This window comes from Ovis canadensis, chromosome 1, assembly GCF_042477335.2.
Source record: "Ovis canadensis isolate MfBH-ARS-UI-01 breed Bighorn chromosome 1, ARS-UI_OviCan_v2, whole genome shotgun sequence".
In the NCBI taxonomy this organism is placed as follows: domain Eukaryota; kingdom Metazoa; phylum Chordata; class Mammalia; order Artiodactyla; family Bovidae; genus Ovis; species Ovis canadensis.
The window spans coordinates 236277158-236290465 of record NC_091245.1 but is presented as its reverse complement, the minus strand read 5'-3'; positions in this window follow the sequence as shown (position 1 = coordinate 236290465).

Below are 13308 nucleotides of genomic sequence, written 5' to 3'. Positions count from 1 at the left end.
AGGAAATGGCAACCCACTCCAGTGTTCTTGCCTGGAGAATCCCAGGGACAGGGGAGCCTGGTGGGCTGCCATCTATGGGGTTGCACAGAGTCAGACACGACTGAAAAGACTTCGCAGCAGCAGCAGCAGTTCTGTCATTCTAGGTGGAACTTTAAGGAAACATTTTTGGCCATTTTTAAGGGAGGATAGGAGACTTATAATAACCAGAGATGGATAGAAGTAGAGTAGGCTGATTGGTAAAATAATAAAGAATGAATTAAATTTTAATAGGACTTTTTACAGATTTTTCAGAGGTTATAAAGAATTTTACATAGGGTCAGTATAAATGGATATTTTTATTTGACAAACAAATAGTCAGGTGATTATTTCATAGTCATCCAGTTAGCAAGTAACATAGGCTGCCCATGAACTGGATCTTGCCCCCTCACCTCTTTTGTTGCAATTGTTTCTGTTGAGACAGGATGGCTATCAGTCAGGGATGCTCTAGTATACGGGGGATTTATATCCTGGGTTGATTTAGATGCCATTTTATGTCCTTGAAATTTAAAGAATCTTTGATTCTGTGATAAAAGTTTAAAGTCAAGCAGAGGCTTGTGAGTTGTTCAGAAAAAGTTGATGGATCTGGAAAATGCTATGTCTGAAGAAGCAGTAGAGCTCAGAGACTGACTATACAGAGTAAAGGAGGAAAACCAGAGAAACATAATTCAGGAATTTAACCTCATGTAAATTAGTTTAGGAGTGAATTAGAGATAATTCACATCTTAAACATCAATTAATGATTGAAATAGGGCCCAAAGCCCCCCCCTTGGCAAAACATTAAATAATAGAATTTATTTAAATCTCTCAGCAATGTCTCATTGAAACTCTTCCTCTTGATTCCAAGCTTCTGGAATGATATTTTTTTCTATTGTCATTTATATGTACATACACATACACACATGCATACATATTTTGATAACTCTGTGCCAAATATATTCTGTCCTTGACATGTTGTAATTCTTTCATTCAAATATAGAAAGAAGTATTATAACTATTGTACCATAATCTCTGAGAAATTGTCTATTTTTGATTTTTCAGGGCTTGCTTCTGCAGCCTTCTCTAACCAGTGACTTCAAGGCAGCAGCTCCAAGGACAGTTGCCAGCTGTTATGTGACTTTAGCACTACCCTGAAATGAATGAGTAAAATGCATGGTTTTAACCAATAAACATTGCGAATCTCAAGGGCTTCAGCCTTCTAAATCTCAGTTTACATGGCAACCATTTGAAGGAGAAGCTGTGGAAGAAAAACATATATAAATATTTGTATAGTAATTTAAACACTATTAATTATAAACTGTTAATGTTTTTTCTTCTTAGTCTCTCATTCCTCTACCTGTGTGCTTCCCATATGCTTTCTAATGCACTGTCATGGAATAACCAGTACTATGGAATGAATGTTTGTGTCCTCTCCCAACCTCCCCTCACCACTTGCAATTCATATGGTGAGAGAACCTTGCCCATTAAAGTGGTGGTATTATAGTGGAAGCTTCCCTGGTGGCTTAGTGGTGGAGAATCCACCTGCCAAGCAGGATACATGGATGTGATCCTTGAGTTGGGAAGATCCCCTGGAGAAGGAAATGGCAACCCACTCCAGTATTCTTGCTTGGGAAATCACATGGATGGAGGAGCCTGATGGGCTACAGTCCACGAGGTTCCAAAAGAGTCGCAAACAGCGTAGCAACTAAACACAACAACGATTGCAGGTGGAGCCTTTGGGAAGTTGTTAGGTCATAAAATAAAGGTTGCTGCTGCTGCTGCTGCTGCTAAGTTGCTTCAGTCGTGTCCAACTCTGTGCGACCCCACAGACGGCAGCTCCCCCGTCCCTGGGATTCTCCAGGCAAGAACACTGGAGTGGGTTGCCATTTCCTTCTCCAATGCATGAAAGTGAAAAGTGAAAGTGAAGGCGCTCAGTCATGCCCTCATAAATGGAATTAGCATTCTTTATAAAAGAGTTTCCACTGAACTCCTTTGACTCTTTTACCACATAATGTTACAGAGAGAGGGTTGGTACTCTATAACAAGAGAGGCCCCTCCCTCAGCTGTACTGGCGACTTGATCTTGAACTTCCAGCTTCCAGTACTGTAAGAAATGAATTTTTGTTGCTGTTTTTTAACTTTAAATTCATTTATTTTAATTGAAAAATAATTGCTTTATGGTAGTGTGTTGGTTTCTGCCATGTATCAATATGAATCGACCACAGGTATACATACATATGTCCTCTCCCTGTTAAACCTCCTTTCCACCTCCCACCACATTCCACCCCTCTAGGTTGTCACAGAGCACTGGGTTTGAGCTACCTGTGTCATGCAGCAAATTTCCACTGGCTATCTAATTTTACATATGGTAATATATATGTTTCAATGACACTCCCTCAATTTGTCCCACCCTCCCCTTCCCCTACTGTGTTCATAAGTCTGTTCTGTATGTCTGCATCTCCATTGCTGCCCTGCAGATAGGTTCATCAATACCATCTTCTAGATTCCATGTATATGCTTTAATATACAATATTTGTTTTTCTCTTTCTGACTTATTTCACTCTGTATAATAGGCTCTATGTTCATCTGCCTCACCAGCACGGACTCAAATGCGTTCCTTTTTATGGCTGAGTAGTATTCCATTGTGTATGTATACCACACAGGTTCTTTTTCCATTTCTTTGTTAATGGACATCTAGGTTGCTTCCATGTCTTAGCTTTTGTAAATAGTGCTGTGATGAACGTTGGGGTACATGAGTCTTTTTCAACTATGGTTTCCTCAGGGTATATGCCCATTAGTGGGATTGTTGCATCATATGGTAGTTTTATTCCTATTTTTTTAAGGAATCTCCATGCTGTTTCCCACAGTGGCTGTATCAGTTTGCATTCCCAGCAACAGTGCAAGAGAGTTCCAAGTCACCTAGTCTGTGGTGTTTTGCTATAGCAATCTGGATGAACTAACACAACCAGTAATTATTAATTCTGGAAGCAGTAGGGATGACAGAGGTGATAAAAATGCTACTGATGTGTAGTTTTCTTTTTATTAGAAATACAGATTTAAGGCATTTATAAAGCTAGTTTGTAGGAAAAATTAAATATATCCATATTGTCACTTATTTCTGGAGTTCTTGTAGAAAAAACTCTTATTGGTAAACCAACTTATCTTTTTGCTTTATTCCTAATAAAACTTTTTCACAATTCATTCAATCTGTGGCTGGAATGCTGGCAACCTAATCAAAAAATAAAGCAAAATTTGCTTACCTTTCTTGTTTAAGTACCATCTCTGCTACTTTGCTGTTGGGCTCCTAAATATCCCCCAAGGTCTAAATAAAAGTTGAATAATGGGATACTAGCCTGAAAGCTTCTTCTGAAATTACCTGGAAAATCCATTGTGCTGGCAAATGCATCTGTCTGTATCTGTTTCTAAAGCAGCAAATCCAATTCTGGGCCTTCCAAATGAAAAACTCTATTTCTGGTGCTGACTGAGAACATCTCTGATAAAAGCTTACTTCCAGGGATATCATATTGAATGCTAGATAACAATATCTACTAGATAACAGGTAAAATTATTTCCCCAACCTATTCATGCAAAGTTTTTGTTTTTTAAATTAAGTTTCCTAGGCCATTCACACCAAACTTGGTGATTCTGTATGGCAATTAGGACAGTGCCTTTAAAGGGTTATTCTTGTAAGGATAGTTGCAAGGAAAAAAAATCTAGTGATGTTCAACTGAATTTCTTTTATGTTGAGGTTGAAAAGCAAAACATAGGTTAACATGAAAAAGGGAACTAGTTGTGACTGACAAAGTGACTTGTCCCCAGTGGAAGGACTTGAATATGTTTTTGGCTTGTCCAGTATAGATTTTTTTTTTTTCCTATAGAAATTTAGATTCAATTTTGTAGGTCATCACAAAAGGATAAATAAAATGTTAAAAAAAAAGATCCTCTCTCTAATTTCCTGGCAAAAATTATTATCTTTTATCTACAAAGCATGAGTTTTCATTGAAAAGAGTTCTTTTCTCTACATTTCAACCCAAAAGAGTTCTTGCCTCTCTTTTATTAATTTGCCAACATGAGAAAGTTATTTCGCCCAAAATCTTTGTGACTAAGATCAATGACTATAGAATGAGAATTTAAATTAGTGAGAGAAACTTTCTTGTAAGTTGTCTTGAGGTCAAATCATTGTGCTGGGAAGCAAATACTTGAAATTATAATTTTACATGTGGTCTCAGTTCAGTTCAGTTCAGTTCAGTCACTCAGTCATGTCTGATTCTTTGCGACTGCATGAATTGCAGCGCGCTAGGCCTCCCTGTCTATCACCAACTCATGGAGTTCACCCAAACTCATGTCCATCGAGTTAGCGATGCCATCCAGTCATCTCATTCTCTGTCGTCCCCTTCTCCTCTTGCCCCCAATCCCTCCCAGCATTAGAGTCTTTTCCAATGAGTCAACTCTTCACATGAGGTGACCAAAGTACTGGAGTTTCAGCTTCAGCCTCAGTCCTTTCAATGAACACCCAGGACTGATCTCCTTTAGAATGGACAGGTTGGATCTCCTTGCAGTTCAAGGGACTCTCAAGAGTCTTCTCCAATACCACAGTTCAAAAGCATCAATGCTTCAACACTCAGCTTTCTTCACAGTCTGACTCTCACATCCATACATGACACTGGAAACCATAGCCTTGACTAGACAGACCTTTGTTGGCAAAGTACTGTCTCTGCTTTTCAATATGCTATCTAGTTTGGTCATAACTTTTCTTCCAAGGAATAAGCATCTTTTAATTTCATGGCTGCAATCACCATCTGCAGTGATTTTGGAGCCCCCAAAAATAAAGTCTGACACTGTTTCTACTGTTTCCCCATCTATTTCCCATGAAGTGATGGGACCAGATGCCATGATCTTCGTTTTCTGAATGTTGAGCTTTAAGCCAACTTTTTCACTCTCCGCTTTCACTTTCATCAAGAGGCTTTTTAGTTCCTCTTCACTTTCTGCCATAAGGGTGGTGTCATCTGCATATCTGAGGTTATTGAATTTCTCCAGGCAATCTTGATTCCAGCTTGTGCTTCTTCCAGCCCAGTGTTCCTCATGATGTACTCTGCATAGAAGTTAAATAAGCAGCGTGACAATATATAGCCCTGATGTTCTCCTTTTCCTATTTGGAACCAGTCTGTTGTTCCATGTCCAGTTCTAACTGTTGCTTCCTGACCTGCATATAGGTTTCTCAAGAGGCAGGTCAGGTGGTCTGGTATTCCCATGTTTTTCAGAATTTTCCACAGTTTATTGTGATCCACACAGTCAAAGGCTTTGGCATAGTCAATAAAGCAGAAATAGATGTTTTTTTTGGAACTCTCCTGCTTTTTCGATGATCCAGCAGATGTTGGCAATTTGATCTCTGGTTCCTCTGCCTTTTCTAAAACCAGCTTGGACATCAGGAAGTTCATGGTTCACGTATTGCTGAAGCCTGGCTTGGAGAATTTTGAGCATTACTTTACTAGTGTGTGAGATGAGTGCAATTGTGCAGTAGTTTGAGCATTCTTTGGCATTGCCTTTCTTTGGGATTGGAATGAAAACTGACCTTTTCAAGTCCTGTGGCCACTGCTGAGTTTTCCATATTTGCTGGCTTATTGAGTGCAGCACAGCATCATCTTTCAGGATTTGATATAGCTCCACTGGAATTCCATCATGTGGTCTAGGGGGCTGAAATATTGAATTATCAATCTAGAAAAATGAGAACATTTTATTCTTTAGTGTATTATCTGAGTATAATGGTGTAATAATTCAAAGCTATTTAAATGAAAGGGTCTGGAATTCCTGAAAAAGAGACATGTTTAACATGGGAGAACTTACATTCTGAAAGACTGGCTTTTGTGCCAAAAGAGGATTGACTTGGGGATTGAGATAGCAAACAGGTTAAAACAGAACAAAAATTCTGGTGGCTAAAAAGGTAACCTGTTCTTCTCTTTCACTCCCTTTCTTCTCTGTTTTTTTTTTTTTTCTTCACTATTCCTGACTGCCCTACCTTAATCCACAAAAGATAGAAATATTTGATGATGATTGTAAAGCATGTGCTCTTTAAGAAAAATATAGCCCACGTTCTTTCAACAAATCCTTTTTGAGAGTTTTACCAGTCAGAGTCCCAGTGGCAAAGAGATAACAGCCCAAAGGGCAGATGAAATAATGAAGTTTACAAAGAAGAGGTAGGGCTGAGGGAAGCCATCAAGAATAGTGAAAAACCAGGGGCTGGCTAGCAACAGCAGGAATCCACTATCATCTTTGATCTTGAAAGGACAAGGAAAAATAACTATTACTGGAATCTAGCTGGTGGCCATAGTTATGGGGGCTTAGCAGGAGCTGCTTCTGTTAGGTCCCTACCATTTCTGCCCTTTATCGAGCTCATCGTTGCATGAAATGTTCCCTTGGTATCTCTGATTTTCTTGAAGAGATCTCTAGTCTTTCCCATTCTGTTGTTTTCCTCTATTTCTTTGCATTGATCGCTGACGAAGGCTTTCTTATCTCTTCTTGCTCTTCTTTGGAACTCTGCATTCAGATGCTTATATCTTTCCTTTTCTTCCTTTGCTTTTTGCTTCTCTTCTTTTCACAGCTATATGTAAGGCCTCCCCAGATAGCCATTTTGCTTTTTTGCATTTCTTTTCCATGGGGATCGTCTTGATTCCTGTCTCCTGTACAATGTCACGAACCTTCGTCCATAGTTCATCAGGCACTCTATCAGATCTAGTCCCTTAAATCTATTTCTCACTTCCACTGTATAATCATAGGGATTTGATTTAGGTCATACCTGAATGGTCTAGTGGTTTTCCCTACTTTCTTCAATTTAAGTCTGAATTTGGCAATAAGGAGTAGAAGATATTAGGAAGAGGTGGCAAGAATACGCAGAAGAACTGTACACAAAAGATCTTCAAGATCAAGATAATCATGATGGTGTGACCGCTCACCTAGAGCCAGACATTCTGGAATGTGAAGTCAAGTGGGCCTTAGAAAGCATCACTATGAACAAAGCTAGTGGTGCTGATGGAATTTCAGTTGAGCTATTTCAAATCCTGAAAGATGATGCTGTCAAAGTGCTGCACTCAATATGCCAGCAAATTTGCAAAACTCAGCAGTGGCCACAGAAAAGGTCAGTTTTCATTCCAATCCCAAAGAAAGGCAATACAAAAGAATGCTCAAACTACTGCTCAATTGCACTCATCTCACACGCTAGTAAAGTAATGCTCAAAATTCTCCAAGCCGGGCTTCACCAATACGTGAACCGTGAACTTCCTGATGTCCAAGCTGGTTTTAGAAAAGGCAGAGGCACCAGTGATCAAATTGCCAACATCTGATGGATCATCGAAAAAGGAAGAGACTTCCAGAGAAACATTTGTTTTTTGCTTTATTGACTATGTCAAAGCCTTGATCACAATAAACTGTGGAGAATTCTGAAAGAGATGGGAATACCAGACCACCTGACCTGCCTCTTGAGAAACCTAAATGCAGGTCAGGAAGCAACAGTTAGAACTGGACATGGAACAACAGATTGGTTCCAAATAGGAAAAGGAGAACATCAGGGCTGTATATTGTCACGCTGCTTATTTAACTTCTATGCAGAGTACATCATGAGAAACGCTGGGCTGGAAGAGGCACAAGCTGGAATCAAGATTGCCTGGAGAAATATCAATAACCTCAGATATGCAGATGACACCACCCTTATGGCAGAAAGTGAAGAGGAACTAAAAAGCCTCTTGATGAAAGTGAAAGCGGAGAGTGAAAAAGTTGGCTTAAAGCTCAACATTCAGAAAACGAAGATCATGGTATCTTGTCCCATCACTTCATGGGAAATAAACAGGGAAACAGTGGAAACAGTGTCAGACTTTATGTTTTTGGGCTCCAAAATCACTGTAGATGGTGACTGCAGCCATGAAATTAAAAGATGCTTACTCCTTGGAAGAAAAGTTATGACCAAACTAGATAGCATATTGAAAAGCGGAGACAGTACTTTGCCAACAAAAGTCTGTCTAGTCAAGGCTATGGTTTTTCCTGTGGTCATGTATGGATGTAAGAGTTGGACTGTGAAGAAAGCTGAGTGTTGAAGCATTGATGCTTTTGAACTGTGGTATTGGAGAAGACTCTTGAGAGTCCCTTGGACTACAAGGAGATCCAACCAGTCCATTCTAAAGTAGATCAACCCTGGGATTTCTTTGGAAGGAATGATGCTAAAGCTGAAACTCCAGTACTTTGGCCATCTCATGTGAAGAGTTGACTCATTGGAAAAGACTCTAATGCTGGGAGGGATTGAGGGCAGGAGGAGAAGGGGACGACAGGGGATGAGATTACTGGATGGCATCACTGACTCGATGGACGTGAGTCTGAGTGAACTCTGGGAGTTGGTGATGGACAGGGAGGCCTAGTGTGCTGCAATTCATGGGGTCGCAAAGAATCAGTCACTACTGAATGACTGAACTGAATTGAGCAGGATCTGAGGTCTCAGGTAAGGGAGAAATCTCCTACCAAACTTGGACAAGCAGATGGAACACAGAGACTAAATGCCCTGATCTCTCTGTCTCCTTCTACCCTCTTTATCCTACTGGCATCTCCTGTTGACTGTATGCAACTAGAAATCAAAATGTAATAGAGCCTGGCTGAAGTCAATGCACAGAGCAATATAGAGAAGGCTGCAGAATTCATCTGGAAGGGCAAATAATATCTAGTTACATGAGTGTGCCAGACAATATGTTAGACTTAGCATCATTTTTTCTATTTAAAGAAGTAGATTAGGAAGTCATAGAGAGAATAGACTCTAGTTTCAGGAGAGAATTCACACATTTTCATGAATAGAGGTGTCTAAACTGTCTCCATGTCCTTAACTTCATTGCCCGTTCCATTTATTTTAAACGGGTGTGAACCTGCTTCACTCTGTTACTCTACCCTAGTCAGTCAGAATGACCAGTGGCTTCCATCTCACGAAACCTAACTGTCATTTCCTTATCTCTTATTGTTATCACATACAACTGTCCATTAACATCTTCTTGGGACACTTGTCTTCCTTGTCTTTTGTGACACTTCATGTTTCTGGTTTTCTTCATACTTTAAGTCTCCGTTTCTTCTCATGCCTTTTGGCTAATGCCTCCCCCATCTGATTTCTAAAGACGAAAGCAATCAGAGCCTAGTCTTTCATCTTCTTTCTTTCTCTTGGCGATATTTTCTGGATTGAGGCTATAAATATTCTATTTTATATCTGCATCAAAAAACTGTTTCCTGAGAACTCAAATGCTTGACAGCCATGCTTGGATGTCTAATAGGCATCATATACACACAAAGTATATCTAATGTCGAACCCTTGATTTTTACTCTCCAAAACTGTATCATCCTCAGTTTCCTCATGTCATAAAAAATACGACCATTATTCAAGCCAAATTCTGAAGAATCATGTTTTCCACTTTCCTTTCCTCATCCATTGGCGAGTCCTGTAAATTCTACCTCTAAAATAGTTTTTGAATTTAGCTACTTCCCTCTGACTCCATTTACCATGCTCTAGTCCAAGTTGCCGTCCTTGTTCAGTTGAATGACTGCATTATCCTCTAATGGATCTCCCTGCTTCCACTTATTTTTTTGAAGTCCATGTTTTACATAACTGCCATTATTTAAAACATTACAGTGTTAAGCCCTGTTTTACATACAGCACAGTGCACATATGTTAATCCCTATCTCCTAATTTATCACTTCCCTCCATGTTTCCCGTTTGATTCTGATATCTGTAAGTCTGTTTCTGTTTTGTAAATAAAATAAGTTCATATTTATCATTTTTAAATTAGATTCTACAACTACTTAAGTTTACTATTATTTAATTTCTGAGAGCCTATTTCCTGTGTACTATGTAGCAGCTTTATATTTTCCTCTATTTTGTCTAGTTTACCCTTGAGTGCTATACTGATCTCTTTACCTATGGGAATAGTTTCAAACTATTCTGTATACTAAAACATTTATATGAATAGCTATTTTATCACTGAAATATATGCATAATTATAAATTTCTGCCTGATTTGTTATTCAAGTTTTGTCTAAAATATTAAAATCAATACACAATGTGATCCTAACAAAATTAAACAATAGACTCCCTCTTATTTGCATATAGGCCTTATTATTCTATATAGCATTTTCAGTGTGCGTCTCTAGATTTTCTGCCTGCTATATTCCCAAATCATTGTTGGATTAGCAATCTTTAGTATAAAATCTAAAGTGGGACATCCATTTCTAACATGAAAGTGAATTTCTAGTTTAGATTTAAAAAAATTTTTATGTTCTCCCTTGAGATTACTTTAAGTAAAGCTAGATGATATATGATCATAACTGGGAGTCACAGCTTCAGACTTTTCTGTTGTTGATGTTTGTGGAAGGTGAAATGTAAATTACTAATGCTATTCAAATTCAGATTCATTGCATTTTTGCTCTCTCTTTGTCTGACTGGGCCACCTACCCACTGGAGGCAAATTTTGTTTTAAGTCTTTGCATATTGGTCTTTACAAATCTGGAAGACTGTAAAGTAGTTGCTGGGTGAAATAGGTTATATTTGTACCTGTTCTTGCTTTAAGCATATAAAATCTTATATTTTTAACACTTTAAATTCAAATATAAAGTCAAATATCACCTCGAGGCAGAGACCAAATAAACCTATTTAAAAGCGTGTTTGAAAAGAATAAATAAAATTATTCATACAGACTTTGTGTAGTTCATAATTTTGGTGATTATAACACTGGATTTTTTTTTTCACTTAGACCTTATTATTCTTTAGTTGTGATTATTCAATCTCTGAAATAAGTTTCCTTATACCATATTTTTTCAATAAAGAATAGACATGGAATATATTATGAACTGTATAATCATTAGGGATTTGATTTAGGTCATACCTGAATGGTCTAGTGGTTTTCTCTACTTTGTTCAGTTTAAGGCTGAATTTGGCAATAAGGAGCTCATGATCTGAGCCAGGGTCAGCACCCGGTCTTGTTTTTGCTGACTGTATAGAGTTTCTCCATCTTTGGCTGCAAAGAGTATAATCAATCTGATTTCGGTGTTGACCACCTGGTGATGTCCATGGGTAGAATCTTCTCTTGTGTTGTTGGAAGAGGATGTTTGCTATGACCAGTGTGTTCTCTTGGCAAAACTCTATTAGCTTTTGCCCTGCTTCATTCTGTATTGCAAGGCCAAATTTGCCTCTTACTCCAGGTGTTTCTTGACTTCCTACTTTTGCATTCCAGTCCCCTATAATGAAAACGACATCTATTTTGGGTGTTAGTTCTAATAGGTCTTCATAGAACCGTTCAACTTCAGCTTCTTCAGCGTTACTGGTTGGGGCATAGGCTTGGATTACTGTGATACTGAATGGTTTCCCTTGGAAATGAACAAAGATCATTCTGTCGTTTTTGAGATTGCATCCAAGTACTGCATTTCAGGCTCTTTTGTTGACCATGATGGCTACTCCACTTCTACTAAGGGATTCCTGCTTTCAGTAGTAGATATAATGGTCATCTGAATTAAATTCACCCATTCCAGTCCATCTTAGTTCGCTGATTCCTAGAACGTCAACGTTCACTCTTGCCATCTCCTGTTTGACCACTTCCAATTTGCCTTGATTCATGGACCTGACATTCCACGTTCTTATGCAGTATTGCTCTTTATAGCATCGGACCTTGCTTGTATCACCAGTCACATCCACAACTGGAATGTGAAGTCAAGTGGGCCTTAGAAAGCATCACTATGAACAAGGCTAGTGGAGGTGATGGAATTCCAATTGAGCTATTTCAAATCCTGAAAGATGATGCTGTTTAAGTGCTGCACTCAATATGCCAGCAAATTTGCAAAACTCAGCAGTGGCCACAGGACAGGAAAAGGTCAGTTTTCATTCCAATCCCAAAGAAAGGCAATGCCAAAGAATGCTCAAACTACCACACAATTGCACTCATCTCACACGCTAGTAAAGTAATGCTCAAAATTCTCCAAGACAAGCTTCAACAGTACATGAACTGTGAAATTCCAGATGTTCAAGCTACCTTTTAGAAAAGGCAGAGGAGGCAGAGATCAGATTGCCAACATCCGCTGGATCATCAAACAAGCAAGAAAGTTCCAGAAAAACATCTATTTCTGCTTTATGGACTATGCCAAAGCCTTTGAATGTGTGGATCACAATAAACTGTGGAAAATTCTGGAAGAGATGGGAATACCAGACCACCTGACCTGCCTCTTGAGAAATCTGTATGCAGGTCAGGAAGGAACAGTTAGAACTGGACATGGAACAACAGACTGGTTCCAAATAAGAAAAGGAGTACATCAAGGCTGTATATTGTCACCCTGCTTATTTAATTTCTATGCAGAGTATATCATGAGAAATGCTGGGCTGGATGAAACACAAGCTGGAGTCAAGATTGCCGGGAGAAATATCAATAACTTCAGATATGCAGATGACACCACCCTTATGGCAGAAAGTGAAGAGGAACTAAAAAGCCTCTTGATGAAAGTGAAAGAGGAGAGTGAAAAAGTTGGCTTAAAGCTCAACATTCAGAAAACAAAGATCATGGCATCTGGTTCCATCACTTCATGGCAAATAGATGGGGAAACAGAGTCAGACTTTATTTTTGGGGGCTCCAAAATCACTGCAGATGGTGATTGCAGCCATGAGATTAAGAGACGCTTACTCCTTGGAAGAAAAGTTATGACCAACTTAGATGGCATATTGAAAAGCAGAGACATTACATTGCCAACCAAGGTCCGTCTAGTCAAGGCTATTGTTTTTCCAGTGGTCATGTATGGATGTGAGAGTTGGACTGTGAATAAAGCTGAGCGCTGAAGAATTGACACTTTTGAACTGTGGTGTTGGAGAAGGCTCTTGAGAGTCCCTTGGACTGCAAGGAGATTCAAACAGTCCATCCTAAAGGAGTTCAGTCCTCGGTGTCCATTGGAAGGGCTGATGTTGAAGCTGAAACTCAATACTTTGGCCACCTCATGGGAAGAGTTGACTCATTGGAAAAGACTCTGATGCTGGGACCGATTGGGGGCAGGAGGAGAAGGGGACAGCAGAGGATGAAGTGGCTGGATGGCATCACTATGAGTCTGAGTGAACTCCAGGAGTTGGTGATAGACAGGGAAGCCTAGAGTGCTGCAGTTCATGGGGTTGCAAAGAGTCGGACACGACTGAGTGACTGAACTGAACTGATACTAAGAACAAAAATATACTTTCACAATTATAATCAGACATACAGTTAGCAAAGACTTGTTGAATTTTTATTATGTGCCAGGTGTTGGTGGAGGGT